General features: G+C 41.4%; 1 protein-coding gene across 1 annotated transcript in view; it reads right to left on the reverse strand.

Moving 5' to 3' along the window:
- LOC126248041 (microsomal glutathione S-transferase 1-like) overlaps positions 1–20,651 on the reverse strand; it is a 46,531-nt gene that overhangs the window by 25,067 nt on the left and 813 nt on the right. The gene's annotated exons all lie outside the window — the stretch shown is intronic.

Consider the following 20,651-nt stretch of genomic DNA (forward strand, 5'->3'; position numbering starts at 1 on the left):
AAGACACTGTCCATTCCATTCAACTGCTCTTCCAAGTCCTTTGCGGTCTCTGACAGAATTACAATGTCATCGGCGAACCTCAGAGTTTTTATTTCTTCTCCCTGGATTTTAATACCTACTCCAAATTTTTCTTTTGTTTCCTTTACTGCTTGCTCAATATACAGATTGAATAACACCGGTAGGAGGCTACAACCCTGTCTCACTCCCTTCCCAACCACTACTTCCCTTTCATGTCCCTCGACTCATAACTGCCATCTGGTTTCTGTACAAATTGTAAATTGCCTTTTCGCTTCCTGTATTTTACGCCTGCCACCTTTAGAATTTGAAAGAGAGTATTCTAGTCAACATTCTCAAATCTTTCTCTAAGTCTGCAAATGCTAGAAATGTAGGTTTGCCTTTCCTTAATCTTTCTTCTAAGATAAGTCGTAAGGTCAGTATTGCCTCACGTGTTCCAACATTTCTATGGAATCCAAACTGATCTTCCCCGAGGTCGGCTTCTATCAGATTTTCCATTCGTCTGTAAATAATTCGTGTTAGTATTTTGCAGCTGTGACTTATTGAACTGATAGCTCTGTAATTTTCACATCTGTCAACACCTGCTTTCTTTGGGATTGGAATTATTATATTCTTCTTGAAGTCTGAGGGTATTTCGCCTGTCTCATACATCTTGCTCAACAGATGGTAGAGTTTTGTCAGGACTGGCTCTCCCAAGGCTGTCAGTAGTTCTAATGGAATGTTGTCTACTCCAGGGGCCTTGTTTCGACTCAGCTCTTTCAGTGCTCTGTCAAACTCTTCACGCAGTATTGTATCTTCCATTTCATCTTCATCTACATCCTCTTCCAATTCCATAATATTGTCCTCAAGTACATCGCCCTTGTATAGACCCTCTATATACTCCTTCCACCTTTCTGCTTTCCCCTCTTTGCTTAGAACTGGTTTTCCATCTGAGCTCTTGATATTCATACAAGTGGTTCTCTTTTCTCCAAATGTCTCTTTAATTTTCCTGTAGGCTGTATCTATCTTACCCCTAGTGAGATAAGCCTCCACATCCTTACATTTGTCCTCTAGCCATGCCTGCTTAGCCATTTTGCACTTCCTATCGATCTCATTTTTGAGACGTTTGTATTCCTTTTTGCCTGCTTCATTTACTGCATTTTTATATTTTCTCCTTTCATCAATTAAATTCAATTTTTCTTCTGTTACCCAAGGATTTCTACTAGCCCTCCTCTTTTCACCTACTTGATCCTCTGCTGCCTTCACTACTTCATCCCTCAGAGCTACCCATTCGTCTTCTACTGTATTTCTTTCCCCCATTCCTGTTAATTGTTCCCTCATGCACTCCCTTAAACTCTGTACAACCTCTGGTTCAGTCAGTTTATCCAGGTCTCATCTCCTTAAATTCCCACCTTTTTGCAATTTCTTCAGTTTTAATTGACAGTTCATAACCAATAGATTGTGGTCAGAGTCCTGGAAATGTCCTACAATTTAAAACCTGGTTCCTAAATCTCTGTTTTACCATTATATAATCTATCTGATACCTTTTAGTATCTCCAGGATTCTTCCATGTATACAACCTTCTTTTATGATTCTTGAACCAAGTGTTAGCTATGATTAAGTTATGCTCTGTGCAAAATTCTAACAGACGGCTTCCTCTTTCATTTCTTAGCCCCAATCCATATTCACCTACTATGTTTCCTTCTCTCCCTTTTCCTACTGTCGAATTCCAGTCACCCATGACTATTAAATTTTCGTCTCCTTTCACTACCTGAATAATTTCTTTTATCTCATCATACATTTCTTCAATTTCTTCGTCATCTACAGAGCTAGTTGGCATATAAACTTGTACTAGGCATGGGCTTCGTGTCTATCTTGACCACTATAATACATTCACTATGCTGTTTGTAGTAGCTTACCCGTACTCCTATTTTTTTTATTCATTATTAAACCTACTCCTGCATTACCCCTATTTGATTTTGTATTTATAACCCTGTATTCACCTGATCAGAAGTCTTGTTCCTCCTGCCACCGAACTTCACTAATTCCCACTATATCTAATTTTAACCTATCCATTTCCCTTTTTAAATTTTTTAACCTGCCTGCCCGATTAAGTGATCTGACATTCCAGGCTCCGATCCGTAGAATGCCAGTTTTCTTTCTCCTGATAATGACATCCTCTTGAGTAGTTCCCGTCCGGAGATCCGAATGGGGGACTATTTTACCTCCGGAATATTTTACCCAAGAGGACGCCTTCATCATTTAACGATACAGTAAAGCTGCATGCCCTCGGGAAAAATTACGGCTGTAGTTTCCCCTTGCTTTCAGCCGTTCGCAGTACCACAACAGCAAGGCCGTTTTGGTTAATGTTACAAGGCCAGATCAGTCAATCATCCAGACTGTTGCCCCTACAACTACTGAAAAGGCTGCTGCCCCTCTTCAGGAACCACACGTTTGTCTGGCCTCTCAACACATACCCCTCCGTTGTGGTTGCACCTACGGTATGGCTATCTGTATCATTGAGGTATCGCAAGCCTCCCCACCAACGGCAAGGTCCATGGTTCATGGGGGAAGGAAAAAAATTATAAGCAACAGATAAGGACACATCATTGGCCATCAGTGTGTCGCAGGAAGGGCGTACATTCCGTAACAGAGATCATAAATTCCGAAAATTGCCTAGTGTTCACCTTGCACAACTCAAGTAATGCATGCAATTGTCGAGCAAATGGGATACGATCTGTCTACAAAAATATAACATTAGGCATTTACATACCAAAAATGAGTAGAAACGGAATAAAGAAAGTAGCTTATCTCACAGAAGGTCACACTTAATGGACTGTAGAAATTAACCAGCCCTAATTGTTCAGAAGTCGAGGATTTCTAGACAGCAGATCACATGTATTTCATCATCAGTATCATCAGGGTTATATATTTTATCCGCAGACACGAGACAAAATTATTACAGTCACAATAGAATACGACGCACAAACAAGACCCAAAATGTTTACGCGAAGTTCAGTCAGATGTGCGCAAGATCATATGCGGAAGATCTTCCAGAACGAGCCGACATATGAACTGTAGTGTGTGGAGGAGTTACCAAGGCTGCTCATAAAAGTGACGTCAGGAGCTATTACCGAGTACGTGCCGTCAGACGGAATGTTCGCCGCTGACTTCACTGAAACTTCTCTGAAGGGGAATATCGACAGTGCGATGTCCTAGCTGTCATATATTATAGATTTCTTCACAAGACAGCGTAGAGATGAGACCAGGCGTTCAGCATTTGATTTCAACGATACTTTTTGACTAGCTGCTGGCAATGTACTGTACTTTATCGCGAACTGACGCCACAAAGCCAAAGATTTTCCTGACCTTAACAGTCCTACACTGACAGCTGTTCTGTAAAATACTCAGTACAAATATTTAAACGTTATTTTCAGGAACACCATGGCAACCGACGTTCGATGTCCTTTTCTTGTGTCTCTTTGAAGCTATATGACCGAGTTTATAAAACGCTGAAATTGTTGTAACTTCTGTAGCAGGAGACAGGCAGATGTTAATCGAAATGAACGAAGCTTTTAGTGACAGTTTTATCAGAGGATCACTCCCACATATGTCTAAGACATTTCCGTCCTATCTTAACCCCAACTAAAGTTGCCAATGAATTTAAAAATTAATGTTGGCAACAATGATAATGCTATATACAATTTAATTGTTGCAAGCAGTTATGGACATTTTTCTTGGTTGTTTAAAGTTTGAAGTATCAGTACTCAGTCTGTTGTTGCTGTTTACGAATGTTAAATCTGTTAGTGTGTGTGAGTGTTGAAAACCGCTTCGACGAAAAATGTAAGTACAGCACAATATATGAGCATTTGAATTAAATTTTCTTTGCATGATGCATGTTGGGGAAAATAGGTCTGGCATCTTCAGTTGCCACTGGACACTTGTGTTGTCTTTCAGTTGTGACGATAATTTATGGACTGTGGACGAAACAATAAATGTTCTTGAAGCAGATCGAAACAGACACTATACGATCAGTTGGTATCATCCCTCCTTACGACACACTGATGAAGATTCTGATTTAGCAGGTGATAAAGTTCAAGGAAAACCATGTCATTTCCCTGCACGTACTACACATATACTAAGGGCACCGACACCAGTTCGAGCATGTCAAGGCAAAATTTTGCACTGAGTGACAGAAGTAAACGAGAAGAAGAAATTGAGAACTCTGCAGACATTCAAATTAAACTTCCTGGTGCAAATACTGAAGAAAGTAGGAAATGCACGTCATGTCAGAATTCTGCAGTGAGTGGAGAAAGTCAAGGGCTAAAAGAGGTAGAAGCTGAGGTTTGCTCCGAAACCCCAACCACACCAACTGCTATAAATATGGAGGGAAGGAAGAATGAGAGATTAAGTAAAAATTTTGCAGTCGGAGGTATAAGCCAAGGACAAGAAGCAGTACAAGATATTGACGATTCTGCAGAGCCTCCAACCGTATCCAGACGCTCAAGGACCAAATCATATATAAAATCCATCATCTGAACTTGGAACCAGATGAAGAAGCCAAGCTGGAAAGTAAAAGAAGTGAGAGAGTCTTATGGTCCACCTTTGTTAGATTTTCTTTCAAATGCAATAAAATCCCAACTGGATTCTTTTAAAAAGTTATTCTCTGAGGAATTAATAAATTTTATTGTTTCTCAAACAAATTTATATGCTGCACAGAAAGTTAATCAGAATCCGAAAGTTTCCTATGATGAGTTGTGCACTGTCCTGGGAATACTGATTCTCTCAGGTTGTCATAAATTTCCAAATAAAAGAATGTGATATATACACTTAAATCCAAATATCTCTTGCACATTGTGCAGCTGTAGATGAAAAATGGATCAATAAATCAAAAAAAATAAAAAAAGACAACACAAACATAAACGAAGATGGGTTTTGTAAATAAGGCCACTATCAAATACAAGCCAATTAGATATGGTTTCAAGCTATGGGTTTTGGCAAATCCTGATGGCTACATTATACCTGCAGAACCTTATTGTAGCACACACACGAAGATACCTAAAATTGGTCTTGATCAGGGTGAGGATGTAGTGATTGTTTGATTCAGCGTGGAAATATTCCAGGTGGAACAAAAATCTACTTTGACAATTTGTTTACATCAGTTCCATTGCTGGAAAACTGTGTAGAAGAAACCTGGGTGTCACAGGGACAAAGCGAGAGAACGAAGTTGGAAAGCAACTGAATTTGCCATCGAAGAATGAGTTATGGTTCAAATGGCTCTAAGCACTATGCGACTTAACTTCTGAGGTCATCAGTCGCCTAGAACTTAGAACTAATTAGACCTAACTAACCTAAGGACATCACACACATCCACGCCCGAGGCAGGATTCGAACCTGCGACCGTAGCGGTCGCTCGGTTCCAGACTGTAGCGCCTAGAACCGCACGGCCACTCTGTCCGGCGAAGAATGAGTTAGAAATACAAGAAAGAGAAAATGCGTTTCGTTATCTAACGGCTAGATGACAACAGTGAGATGGAATGACAATGCAGTAGTGATAGTTCGTTCCAACTGTGATAATGTAGAACCTTTAAGTATGGAAAGATTCAGCAGAACCGAAAGAATCGATAAAGATGCCTGATACTGTGAAACAATATAACCTGCATATGGGTGAGGTTGGTCTGAATGATCGATTCACACATCCATAATGTACAAAAATGAGGATTAAAAAATTGTGGTGGTCTCCGTTTGCGTGGAGTATTGACGTATGTTGCGGATAGGAATGGTTGTTATATCGGAGGTTGGAAAATGATGTGCCGTATTTCAGTTTCGAAGGCAAGTTTTTATTCAAATTTTGAAAACCCGTGGAACTACGAGAGCAAAACCTGGTCCATCATCACGATTTCTTCCATTAGATGATATAAAGCAGGACAGAAAAGATCGTCTCATCGTCAAAGGACAGCCTAAGTATTGTAGATGCCAGGTATACAAGAATCGAACTGGGTATATATATGAGAAATGCCAGGTACCACCACTTCATCCAGATTGCTTTTGAGGGGGTTCATAAATTTTGAAATAGCTGTAAGCTACGGTTCAGATCAAAATTTTTCTAATGATTCAAAACTGTTTCGCTGTTTAAATACCTTTTTAAAAAGCAATGTAAGAATGTATAATAAAAACAGTTAGGAAAATAAATATTGTAATAAAACCGGAAATGTGTTTCATTTGTTACCTTAACGTTCGTGACTGTATAAATGAAAATTAAACTGAAATTATGTTTTTACGTAAACCTGTTACAAAACAATAACCTACAATTATTTTAAGCAGAAAAACCGAACATAATAATTCTGGGCACTAATGGATTAAAGCTGTTTGTAGTAAGCAAGTTCTGCTGGATGAGTTAAAATCAAATACTACAGTGAAGGACAACTGGAAAAAATAACACATTGCCCGAATTTTAATCGTACCACCCTTGTTATGAATTTCGCATTCTGAATATGAATGCATCCTTGCCTTGATTGAAGACGGAAGTTACAGTTGAGTTTCCAGTTACAGTTACAGTTGAGTTACAATCACAACTACTCATAGTCGGTCGTAGTTGATTGGCCTCTTTCATGGAAAGGAACCGTAAATTGTACACTAATTACAAGAAAAGTAGCAGTACCGATTTATTCCGATCTCATATTTGTGTGCACTATACTTAGTCTAATTTTGTGTTCTCAGTCTTCACGGGAGCGATTACGAAGTGGCTGTAGTATACTCCTAGATTCCTCGCTTGATACTGATGGTTGCAAGTTTGCAACTGGGTTTTAATAGAATAACTGGCGTCTATTTTCAAGCAACTGCAGTTCAGATTTTGAGCATTTCCGTGAAGCTTACGTATGGATCAAAGAAACCTGTGATCACTCGTGCTGTCCTTCTCTGTATACCTTTTGTATTCCCTGTTACTCCTATTCAGTATGGATCTCACACAGTTGAGCAACAATCCAGGAAGAGTCGCACAAGTGGTTTGTCAGCAATTTTCTTTATGGAGTGACTGCCTTTTCCCATATCCTAGCAGTAAACTGAAGTCTGACATCTATTTCACCTACGACTGAGCATATGTGGTCATTTCATTTCACGTACGCACAAATTGTTACACCGAACTATTTGTGTGACGTTGTTGATTCCGAAGCTGACTCATTGATATTGTGGTAATAAGACATTATGTTTTTGCGTTTTGTGGAGTGCACGAATTTACATTTGTGAACATCGAAAAGAAGGTGCCAGTCTTTGCACCAGTTTGCACTCTTACCAAGAACTGGCAGAATGTGTGTGCAGCTTTTTTCAGGCTGCCTTTCATTATAGATAACTACATCATCAGCAAGAGCCTGGGTTATTATTAATATTTTCTATCGGGTCGTTATATACGACATGGATAGTAAGGGTCAGAAACTCTTCCTTGGACACAATTAAAATTACTTCTACATCTGTCGATGACTTTACATCCAAGATAACTTGCTGCATTCCTGCTAAGAAATCTTCAGTCCAATCACAGATTTAGCTTGTTATCCCATACGATAATACTATCATTAATAAGCACTGTTGTAGTACTAACTGAGTCAACTCCGACTTTTGGTGAAGCAATTTAGATGAGAGGTGTAGGGAATGATCGCATGGGCTGCACGGAGGCGAAGAATGTGACTGTGCTGACATTACGACGTTGTATTCGTGCTTGCGACTGTAAATGATCACGACCACGCCGGAGCTATGTGAACAGACGGAAAACAGTTTTCAGAGTCGCGAGATCTGCGCTGCAGATCAGTCGCAGTATGAACGCTGAAAGTATTTATACCCGCCAGGGTCAAGTTAGCGGACTGGAAGTTTGCAGAAGCGCACTCACAGGGCATACGAATTATTGGAATGTTTGCTCGCAAAGACGCTGACTATTTGCTTGCTTGTCGCGGGCTACGGTGGGAGATAAGACTGATATGCCTATTATGTAAGTGTTTCTCGCTCTCTGTTTTTGCTGTAGTTGTAGAACGTGTGCACTATGATCAAGTGGGTAATATTTAGCTCTCATCATAAAACTGAAGATAAAAGTGATCAATAGTATTGACTAATATGTTCACAGTTATTCAGCTTCGTATGTTACCGACACTACTTCTAGAGAAATTCAGATATGGTAGTAGTGACACAGGTGAATCGAATAAGGTATGACCAACACTTCGTCAAGGGGTTTTCCTAGCATCTGAAGGCTCCACAGTAAACAGGAGAGGTGTTGTTGTATGGTGGAGTCTTCCTCATTTACAGTCTGTGTAGATAAATTCTTCTGGTTGTGGCGTCGCATCGTGGCGCAATGATATGCACTACCGTTTGGTCCACCAATGCAGTGCTCCTTGTCAATGTGATGATGTTTCCTGCCCTACTTGCCTAAACGCTGAAGTATTTTCAATCATAATGATGTCACACAGAGGAACTTTATTTATTAGGTTGGTGCATAAGTTCGTAGCGTTTTTGTTTTGCATGTTGGTATTTCGGCTGCTATGGATTTGTTTATCGATTGTAATTTTTTATTTGTAGTTCGCTGTTGCTATTTGAGTTGTCATTTCGAGGTAGTAAGTGGCAATGTGGACGCTACGAAATGGAGTGCCATGTGGAGAAATTGGAACATTTCTGACGTATTCTTCTGTTTGAGTTCAAAACAGAGGTGACAGCAGCGGAGGCAGCCAGAAACATTTGCGCCATATATGGGGATAATGCCATTGGACAGAGCACGGCAAGAAAATGGTTTTAAGGAGGATCGTTTTGACATTGGTGACTCTCCACGTTTAGGAAGACCTTCGGGGTTTGATGAAGATCGTTTAAACACATTAATCCACAATAATTAACGTCAGTGTAGTCGAGAAATGGCAAATCTGAATACTCTACCATCGTGCGACATTTACAGGCAATGGGGAAGGTTCAACGCCGGCCGGTGTGGCCGAGCGGTTCTAGGCGCTTCAGTCTGGAACTGCGCGACCGCTACGGTCGCAGGTTCGAATCCTGCCTCGGGCATGGATGTGTGTGATGTCCTTAGGTTAGTTAGGTTTAAGTAGTTCTAAGTTCTACCAGACTGATGACCTCAGATGTTAAGTCCCATAGTGCTCAGAGCCATTTTTTTGAAGGTTCAAAAATCGGGTGTATGGGTACCGCATGCTCTAAGCCAAAATCATAAAAATCAACGGATGACCATATGTTCATCTCTGCTTGCTAGTCATGAATTGGCCCATCTATAACACCTACCATTCCTGTCCCGTAGCATTACTGGTGATTAGAAATGGTTTCTGTATGATAACATAAGGAAAAGAAAGATGTGGTTGAATCCAAAAATAGTAACAACTCCTCGTTCAAAGACCTACGCCCATCCGCAAAAGATAATGCAATGCATCTGATGGAACAGTAACGGTATGGTGTACTATGAATTGCTTCACTGAGGTGTAACTGCCACTGCTGACATTTGTTGTCAACAATTGAGACGTCTTGCAGTCGCAGTCCGAGAACAACGACAAGGACGACGGCGTGAAGTGATGCTACTCTACGGTAACGTTGAAGAAGCAATCCAAAAGCAACGACCAACAGGCTGTGTGAAGCGATGCTGCTCCGTGAGGACGCCCGCCCGCATTCTGCACTATTCACCTGATCTTGCGCCCTCAGATTGTCACTTTTTCGGCTCTGTATCGAACGATCTTCAAGGAACTTTCCAGATGAAAATGCGCAACGATTTCTTCGCCTCACAATCACGTGATTTTTATAGTCGCGGAATCTAGAAGCTACCCCAGCGTTGGCAGACTCTTGTAAATTGTGAAGGAGAATATACAGGATTATTGATGACGGAAGTCTTTGTTACGTGTATCTGTTGTGTTTATTAAACTTCTGGTAAAACGCTTCGAACTTTTGCACCAACCTAACAGATACCAGCATTTTAATGATGAATCCACTAGCCGAACCTGAAGTGAAGATGAAAACCATATACGGAGATGGCATTTGTGTCAAGTGAAGATTTTAGTTAAAGTTCGTTGTAATATTTGTACTACGTAATTTGGTTTGTGGTCCAGTTAGTGTCACATTGGTCCTAATACATTCAGTTCACATTGGCCATCTACCAGATTGAATTAGTTATATGGGCACTTCAAACACTTCTATGGGTCTGTAACTCCTGAAGATGGAAATTACACTACAGACCATTAAAATTGCTACACCACGAAGATGACGTGCTACAGACGCGAAATTTAACCGACAGGAAGAAGATGCTGTGATATGCAAATGATTAGCTTTTCAGAACATTCACACAAGGTTGTCGCCGGTGGCGACACCTACAACATGCTGACATGAGGGAAGTTTCCAACCGATTTCTCATACACAAACAGCAGTTGACCGGCGTTGCCTGGCGAAACGTTACTGTAACGCCTCGTGTAAGGAGGAGAAATGCGTACCATCACGTTTCCGATTTTGATAAAGGTCGGATTGTAGCCTATCGCCATTGCGGTTTATCGTATCGCGACATTGCAGCTCGCGGTGGTCGAGATCCAATGACTGTTAGTAGAATATGGAATCGGTGGGTTCAGGAGGTTAAAACGGAACGCCGTGATGGATCGCACGGCCTCGTATCACTAGCAGTCGAGATGGCTGTAACGGATCATGCAGCCACGTCTCGTTCCCTGAGTCAACATATGGGGACGTTTGCAAGACAACAACCATCTGCACGAACAGTTCGACGACGTTTGCAGCAGCATGGACTATCAGCTCGGAGACCATGGCTTCGGTTACCCTTGACGCTGCATCACAGGCACGAGCGCGTGTGATGGTGTACTCAACGACGAACCTGGGTGCACGAATGGCAAAACGTCATTTTTTCGGACGAATCCAGGTTCTGTTTACAGCATCGTGATGGTCGCATCCGTGTTTGGCGACATCGCTCTGAACGCACTTTGGAAGCGTGCATTCGTCATCGCCATACTGGCATATCACCCGGCGTGATGGAATGGGGTGCCATTGGTTACACGTCTCGGTCACCTCTTGTTCGCATTGTCGTCACTTTGAACAGTGGACGTTACATTTCAGATATGTTACGACCCGTGGCTCTACCCTTCATTCGATCCGTGGAAACCCTACATTTCAGCAGGATAATGCACGACCGCATGTTGCAGGTCCTGTACGGGCCTTTCTGGATACAGAAAATGTTCGACTGCTGCCCTGGCCAGCACATTCTTCAGATCTCCCACCAACTAAAAATGTCTGGTCAATGGTGGCCGAGCAACTGGCTCGTCACAATACACCAGTCACTAACTACTCTTGATGAACTGTGATATCGTGTTGAAGCTGCATGGGCAGCTGTACCTGTACACGCCATCCAAGCTCTGTTTGACTCAATGCCCAGGCGTATCAAGGCCGTTATTATGGCCAGAGGTGGTGGTTCTACGTACTGATTTCTCAGGATGTATGCACCCAAATTGCGTGAAAATGTAATCAAATGATTCAAATGGCTCTGAGCACTATGAGACTTAACATCTGAGGTCATCAGTCCCCTAGAACTTAGAACTACTTAAACCTAACTAACATAAGGACATCACCACATCCATGCCCGAGGCAGGATTCGAACCTGCGACCGTAGCGGTTGCGCGGTTCCAGACTGTAGCGCCTAGAACCGCTCGGCCACTCCGGCCGGCAAAATGTAATCACATGTCAGTTCTAGTATAATATATTTGTCCAATGAATACCCGTTTATGATCTGCATTTTTTCTTGGTGAAGCAATTTTAATTGCCAGTAGTGTAATAGATACAACCTGTCGTACAACTTTTGTCTGATAATAGCATTTATTTGAATCATTTTAAATTTTATAGCTCTTTAGTCATTATGTACTGTTTCAGGCAGCTGAAACGCGACGTTTAATTACATTTTTTTTGCCTGGGGCATACATATACCGTGGAAAAGGATATATAAAAAGACTTCAAAATACGGCGGCTTCCTATTCTGATTGAATTACTTTTAAGGTTAATTTTAATTTCATTAGATATACTTTTGGTGCAGTGGTCTGGCGAACATATCATAAAACAAGACTGCATGATACATATTTACAGAAAAAACAAAAGAAATATGCTGATGTCCTTTTCATAAATCCTAACTAGAATGGTCCTAATCGATGTGGAATAAGAAAAACAATTTTAAACATATTTTCATTAAGAGATGGTAACAAATTCGTCAGACACTATGTAAATGTTCAGTGCATCGAGGTGCATAACCGTTATAATTGTGAGGCCGTTGTAGGCAGGTACCATCGTACAGAAAATCAGTTTATAACATTTATTTACATTGAACGAATTAACAATTATTAATAATATGTATGTCAGTCGATACTACGAACAAATTCGGCAGTGGAGTAGAAGGAGGTCGTCACCAATAAGTTCTTTAAGCCCCTCTTAAACTGAACTGTTAGTAGTTCGACATCTTATAGTTTCAGCTGATTGAGAATGAGGGGCATGGTGTTATAGCACGGGGACTTAATTGAGGTTATTGTAGTGTCCTATAGGAAGTAGGATATATTTCATTTCCAGCAGCAACTGGACCCAGTGTGTGGGTATCTACAGTGCAAGTGACTTAGCATGATTTTTCGAAACTGATAGCGTAATTGACGTTTCAGGTTCATGTAATCAGCGGGGAATGGTATGACACAGATTAAAACTGTCTGCCAGTGATGTGCGCTGTCATGTTTACCGTATGAAACTGATAAGAGGGTCAGCTATCCTTTTTTTACCCATGATAACATATAAGCTCTATGCTGCAGTCGAGATCTTACTTAGCATAGCTGTTGTTAACGCAACATTCTGTGAATGAAGAAAGGCTAAACACTGGACGTGCGGCTCCAAGGTCTCTGCTGCGAAGATCCACGTCCTTCAAATTGACGGAAGACAAATTACGAAAAGAAACAGGGTAATTAAATCACATCAAATTGATAACTTTTTATTGCAACAGCTTTATAAATAGATTCATTCCTACATTTCGTACTGACGTTTATGAAACGCGCAGAGGCAATATTATTTTTGTGTGTTACCTACCGCGAGTGACCACGGATTGGATATTTATTTTCAAACACCCCACACCGCAAGTCATTTTCGTTACGTTCCAGCATTTCACTAGAAATTCTCCTTCGCTCCATGCGGAACAGTGTGGATGCACTACATGAGTACTTTCTGTTTATGAAATAAGACAACATGTTCGTTCTGCTATTATATCTGTGAGTTTTTACTGGGGATTTATTTCCTTTTACCAATATATGACGGTATGCTTTTGTTAATACTAGATATCTTCCTTTGTCCCAATGCGAAGTAAAGCCACACACGAGATGCTGAAGAACGATCTTTTATCGATGGGGTGAGTGAATACCGAAAGTAGTAATGCACTGTTTTCTGTCATTCTGACTACATCGTCTGTCTCATTCTATATTCATTAATATAGTTGCGAAGATATTAAATGATTGCCTGTCTTCTGTCTCCCTTTTCTTATGCGGTTTTATACAGAAAGACACTCTTCTCAAAAATCGCATTTGCACAGTTTGGATTTATGAGTACTCGCGAATCCAGCAATGCTTCACAATTGCTAAATATGTAAGGACATCGGAAGTACGTCATAATCTTCTTCTCTCCCTCTCTCTGTTCATCACCTCCTTCTCCACCCCCCCCTCTTCTCTCTGCCGATCTCCTCCTTCCCCCCTCCCTGTCCATCTCCTCCTTCAACTTTCTATGCCCAATTCTTCCCGCCCCCACCCTCCCTCCCTCCCTCTCTGACCACGAACAGCTTTTATTGTTACTGCAAACGGAACGTTAATTGGGAGTTGAAGTCGCTTAAAATGAATTGGTAAATCAGATGGGATCAGTGGTAGACGGATATGAGAGACTGCTGGATCTGTGTCGATATTAGCTTCAATGCCAGTAATTCGCATACTTTTGATCTGTGGGCGGCCAGGACGATTCAGATTCCGTAGTAGTCTAATCATAAGCCATAAATATAAATCTCCTGTTTTCGATTAAAACCGATTGCATTTACAATTTTTGTTCAAAATTATATACAAGGCGAAAGAATATACTTGGGAGAGACAATTTGCCCTGCTATCGTAGCTGAGGGAAAAAAAAAAAAAAAAAAAAAAAAAAAAAAAAAAAAAAAAAAAATGAATCGCACGTGTCGCAGCACAGCGTTTTCTTTCAACAGAAAACCTGTACAGTGTTGTTTAACAATCTACATAACCTATGTCCTTCAGAATATTTATTAGCCTATTGTGTAAACATGTGAAGTAAGAAGTTTTCGAGATTTTACGTTTCCGAATTATACACAGAATGATTTAGCAGCCTCTATCGACGCCGTTTTATGCAACCCGCAATGTTATATCTAGCCTTCGAAAACCACGAGCGAGATTTTCATATTTTCTAGTTCGCTACGCGAAACTGTTAGTCTTACAGAAAAAAATGAAAAGGATTTTTTGTAGGAAATTGAATGTAGCTAAATTTTGTTGTGGGATACATATTTGCTAGAGGCCGCAATTTTCGAGTTATTCAAGAAAAACATACTGAAATGTAATTGCTACAAAGTACTATTGTATGGTACTACCGCTAAGAAAGTTGGTTGCTAAGATTTGCGCTGACTCGCCACGCCCCGTGAGAAGTAAGAAGTTACATGCGTGTATAGTTTGGAAGAGAGTGAACGCTTACGAGAGATTAAAACTATGCTGTACCAGCATTCGCATCCACAGATCTGCCCGTGGTGGGCAGTGTTTTTGTGATTGATCAGTACCTACAAGCTTCTGCGGTTTCATCATGCTATTTCCTACATCTACTCGTAAGTTACTGTGAAGCACATGGCAGAGATTATTTCCTATGTTGCCGAATGTTAACATTTTCCATCGTTCTAATCGTAGCTGGGGCCCGGGGAAAATGATTTCTTAGAAAAATATCTGTACGATCTGTATTGAATCTGCGTTTAATCTTCACTGTCTCTGTTGAACCAATGTCTTGTGGATTGAAAAATTTTCGTTGGTCCACTCTGAAAACTCCTTGTCAGATATCAGACTCTTCGTTCGAGTGCTGAGATTTTCCGGCATGCTTGTTACAGCCAGCCGCAAATTTAGGAAGACTCTGAGCAATCATGCTGGACTTCCTTGTTCACTCTCGATTAGCTGAACCCTATTTTGATCTCTCACATTTGATCATCAGGGCCGTTCAAGTACCTTGTGAGCTATCTCTGTCATCGATATTGTTATGACTTGACGGAACTATAGTCTTCTCGTCATAACTGTGGGTTACTCTGGGAGATGGCAGATCGGAATTACAAAATATGAAACATTAATTCATACTAATAAAGAATGTTAAAAGATTTACTTAACTTTATACAATAAATTGCCACAGGAATGGGTTGAATGTTTATAACTGTCTTCGAAGGCATTACTTAATGCACACAAATACAAACTCTTCTCTTGAAGTACAAGTTCAACATTTACAAAAGTACAGAAAATGTGGGACTTGAGTAGCACTAGTGTCCTTACTAGATGATGCTGACTGCTTCATCGGAGGTCATGAACTGGGGGTGAACGAGTCCTAGCTCGTTTCTTTATCGACCTCCATACGATGGCACTGAGGGAGAGGGCGTCTTCAGAAGCACCTCGCACTCGTCGTTGTAGATTGCAGCTCGACATAGCTGATGTCTATGGTATCGTTCCGTGCTCCCAACTTTGGTACTGCACCGCGATATTTGGACGATACTACATGTATACCGTTTTTTCGCCAATCGCTATATTTACTTTTCACCTTCCACAGACATGAGTAGATTCCAGTAAAAAACAACAAGCCAATCATTCGGGTTAGCATACGGCATGATTCGCGCTTCAGCTAGGTCAAGTATGTGGCGATTCCCAGTCCGTACTCACTAGTTTGTCTGTGGTATTAAGACCGGCATCGGTGCAGACAAATTTGAGCAATTCCAGTTAAACATGAGACTCAGTACTTTGGCTTGCCATTACTGTGTGAACTGGGCAGGCAGCTCATAAGAGTGTGCTCAGACCCTAAGAGACAAATCGTTTACGTTTGATGTAGACATTGTAATGGTCATCATTCATCGCAGATTGAAATTTCGTATCCGACAGACATACAGCTTAGGTTAAGCAAATGGCTCTCTTCAGTTTACTGGAACGAAGATGGATGACTACAGTATACTGCAGGAGCGGATCGAAGGGCGGGAGGAGGGTGCTACGGTGGGAGTCATGATCCACTCCACCCATCCCCCTTCCCCATCTCCCCAAAGAATATTTTACTAAAAGCGTTCATATTTTTAGGTGTATCAATTTCCAAGTTGTTTAGCTAATTTCTAGAAAAAAGCACGAAAACAGTTCATAAATGGCAAGGGATTCTAGAAATTTGTAAGGGATGTTTAACACAGGACGCTTTTCAGGTGCTCGATTGAGGATTAGGCCATGCGCATGAGCTTGCGAACTGGCGGATTGCAGACAGCATTCGAAACAGGTTCACATTCACAGGTTGGCCACACCTGCTATCAGCAACGAACCCGAAGCAGTTCTTGAGTCCGTAAGTGGTACCGGAAAATCACAGCAAGTTGCGTAAGGCGAGACAGAGTGGCAACATCTTCGAGTACGGAAAGAATGATAGAAATGCTGACTTTCCTGATTGTAGGCGAAACGATTTACAGGTGAGGCTTTCCTGTTATTTACACGCTCGCACAGCCGTAGTCTGCAGACCTGTGTTCACAATCGTAGTGTTTAGTGAAATACTGATAATGGTGATTGCATACTTCGAATTCATGTCGTGTTAAGTATTATTCTTGTTAAGTTACGATAAAGTTACACACTGAGCATTATTGTAAGCAAATTATTATTATATTTAAAATATTTTATTTCTGTTATTAAATCCTAGGCAGCTTTGGTACCTACGTTAAAAGTGGAAGTGAAAGTACATTATATTTCGGGGAGGGTGGGGAGGGAGGGGGGAGGGGGAAGTAAGAAACTTATCTCCTATCCAGAACTCAACCTTGGATGCGCGAGCCTGCCAGCATATCCCTTTAAAGCCCATTTTACAAGAGAGAATTTCTGGTCAAAAACGACTTTCTGTACTCGATGTGGGTGCACTTAACCTGCGTATGTGTAAGTCAGCCTTCAACCACGTTACGAGGGGGCACTATCGTCAGTGGTCAGTTAACTGTACCTAGTTTGAGTATGCTGCACGCTGCGCATGCGCATAAATAGTGTACTGTGGCGCCGTTTACTAAAATCGGAAGCTTCTCATTGAGTTCGTACCTACTTCTTCTTTGTTTCCTTTTGCCTTTTCCCGTTTCTGTACGGGGTCGGCATTGTTAAAGGTCGGTTTTGGCAGTGAGACTGGTGTTTTTAAAGAGTGTATTTGAGTATTTGAGGGGGACTTGGATGCGAGCCCGGTTAGGTAGTTGGATGTGGAAAACCCCCTAAAAATCGCAACCTTGCTGGCTGGCTGGCTGGCTCAGCAGTCCTCATCGTTAACCAGCGAGGTGGATTCGGGCCGGGAGCAGGCGCGTTAGCGCTCTCGGCTATCCAAGTGGGTAGATCTCTTCTATTATAGTTATGCATTTTGTGGTTTTATGACTTTTTAATCTTTATTTGGTTGTTTGTTTTGTTTTCATGACGTACTGCAAAGGTTACACGATCACTTGGTATTTTTTCCACTAGCATTTTGCCACAAGTAATATCTAAACGTAAGAAATTTATGTTTTAGAATACAAACAGTACTACACTATTCATAAATATGAACGTCAATACATAACTTTTGTAATGAAATTTGTTTCAAGAGTGAAGAATTTTACTCAGAAAAATGATTTTCGATGTTGATAGCTTGAGGTGTAGGGTGATATGCTGGATATAAGCTGATATCCTGTAGCACCTGATGAACATAACGAGTTACGTTGTCAAAATATTGTGCCTGAACGGGTTTTATCTCAGGCGGTATACCAGTCTCAGGTAGCTCTGATGAAGACAACGAGTCACGTTTTGCATAACGACGCTGATTTCCAGTAGAATACCCGAAGCCTCAAGATGTTAATAGAGCACTGGGAAAGCCCAGAGAATTAAAATTTTCGATGTTATTTAGCACACAGAAAGGAAAAAAGGTAGAACGGATAAAATAAAAGCCGGCCGGCGTGGCCGAGCGGTTCTAGGCGCTACAGTCTGGAACCGCGCGACGGCTACGGTCGCAGGTTCGAATCCTGCTTCGGGCATGGATGTGTGTGATGTCCTTAGGTTAGGTAGGTTTAAGTAGTTCTAAGTTCTAGGGGACTGATGACCTTAGAAGTTAAGTTCTATAGTACTCAGAGCCATTTGAACCATTTGATAAAATAAAAAGGCAGTAATTACTGCCATCTAAATATTGTCTGATGTATTTGTAAGTATATGTTTTCTCGAGGAAATAAATGTAGACTTCTGAAATGTTTGGACAACAATATTCATATTCTATCAGTTATCGGGGATGAGGAACATTTAGCATATGACCTTTATCAAGAGCATCCACTGTGAATTTCTATTTTTGGTCATTAATAAACTCTATTATCATTGCTTCTTCTTACATTCATAACTGTATTCCGATTTTTTCTTAAAAAGGATGATCCCTCGTAACCTCACTTTCACCTTATGGCTGCCAAACTGCCCAGCAGAGAGCTCACACAAAACGTAAGTATGTCAGTGACGTGTAAACGAAAACGACCTCTCGACAAAGGTGAGACTCAGTACAGGAAGCATACGCCACGAGCGCTACTGAAGACTCGCTTGCTACGGGTGGTGGATTGAGACACGAAAGTCGCTCGTGTGAAAGGGACTAGACCTATGGTTCCGAACCTTTCTTAGACCCCTAAGTGCAATGATACATTAGCTAGTACCTCCGTCCTCCGCTTCCCCCTGCCGTCTGTTGCCACCCGACACATCATCACCATCTTTAGCACCTAACTAACTATAGAATGAAAGACTTTTCTTGGAATACTTTATTTTTAAAAATATAAAGATAAAATGGTATTTAGTTTGTGTTTGTGTGTGTGGGAAGGGGAGAAGGGGCGGGGTGCGGGGTGGGCGTGGGGGCGGGGGGTGTTAGAATGAATGACGAAGGAATTTTTAAAAAAATGGTTCAAATGGCTCTGAGCACTGTGGGACTTAACATCTGAGGTCATCAGTCCCGTAGAACTTAGAACTACTTAAACCTAACTAACCTAAGGACATCACACGCATTCTTGCCCGAAGCAGGATTCGAACCAGCGACAGTAGCGGTCGCGCGGTTCCAGACTGTAGCGCCTAGAACCGCCCGGCCACACCGGCCAGCGAAGGAATTTGTGGTGCATCGCAAGTGCTACCCTCAACTCCTTCTCATACAAGAAACCTAACTATTGACAGAGAGGATAGACACTTGTTACAAAACATACTTCCCCTGCATTGGTCCTCTCCATTGATGCACTTGCTTGACCTTCATACTGGAACCCCATTTCAAATCAACCAAGTTAAAATGTGTGCACTATACCTACTGTTCGTAAATCACTTGATTGCTGAACTATTTACTTCTGAACTGGCAGAAATTGGAAGACTTCGGGCTGTTAATGCTTTGTGTCTGACCACAGCCACGAATAGTGATAATAATAGTAATGTGTACAGCACTATAGTAGACCTTACGTAGTTACTGTTGTGTCGTGGTGTCAATTTATTTTTCTGTTTCGAAGCGAATGAAGAAGCAATTGCTGGACTACTGCAGGCAGTATGGTTCAAATGGCTCTGAGCACTATGGGACTCAACTGCTGAGGTTATTAGTCCCCTAGAACTTAGAACTAGTTAAACCTAACTAACCTAAGGACATCAGAAACATCCATGCCCGAGGCAGGATTCGAACCTGCGACCGTAGCGGTCTTGCGGTTCCAGACTGCAGCGCCTTTAACCGCACGGCCACTTCGGCCGGCGCAGGCAGTATCTACGTCTTGCAGAAGATATTTTCTTGATATATTTGGCATTTGTTACGTTTATATGCCTCGTTTTTATCATCAGCGATGTACGGGACAAAGCACAGCATACGTGTGTATTGGGTGGACTGTGTGAGGAACTTGTAATCTCCATAGTATTAATACTACTAACTGAAAAAAGTAATTATTGATAACTTATACAGTATAATCAGTACTAGAGTCTTACAAAATTTTAGCCGGCTGGAGTGGCCGAGCGGTTAGTCTGGAACCGCGCGACCGCTAAGGTCGCAGGTTCGAATCCTGCCTCGGGCATGGATGTGTGTGATGTCTTTAGGTTAGTGAGGTTTCAATTGAACGGAATGGACAGTGTCTTGAAAGGAGGGTATAAGATGAACATCAACAAAAGCAAATCGAGGATAATGGAATGTAGTCGAACTAAATCGGGTGATGCTGATGGAATTAGATTACGAAATGAGACACTTAAAGTAGTAAAGGAGTTTTGCTATTTGGGGAGCAAAATAACTGATGATGGTCGAAGTAGAGAGGATATAAAATGTAGACTGGTAATGGCAAGGAAAGCGTTTCTGAAGAAGAGAAATTTGCTAACATCGAGTATTGATTTAAGTATCAGGAAGTCGTTTGTGAAAGTATTTGTATGGAGTGTAGCCATGTATGGAAGTGAAAC

The sequence above is a fragment of the Schistocerca nitens genome, chromosome 1 (assembly GCF_023898315.1).
Source record: "Schistocerca nitens isolate TAMUIC-IGC-003100 chromosome 1, iqSchNite1.1, whole genome shotgun sequence".
Classification (NCBI taxonomy): Eukaryota; Metazoa; Arthropoda; class Insecta; order Orthoptera; family Acrididae; genus Schistocerca; species Schistocerca nitens.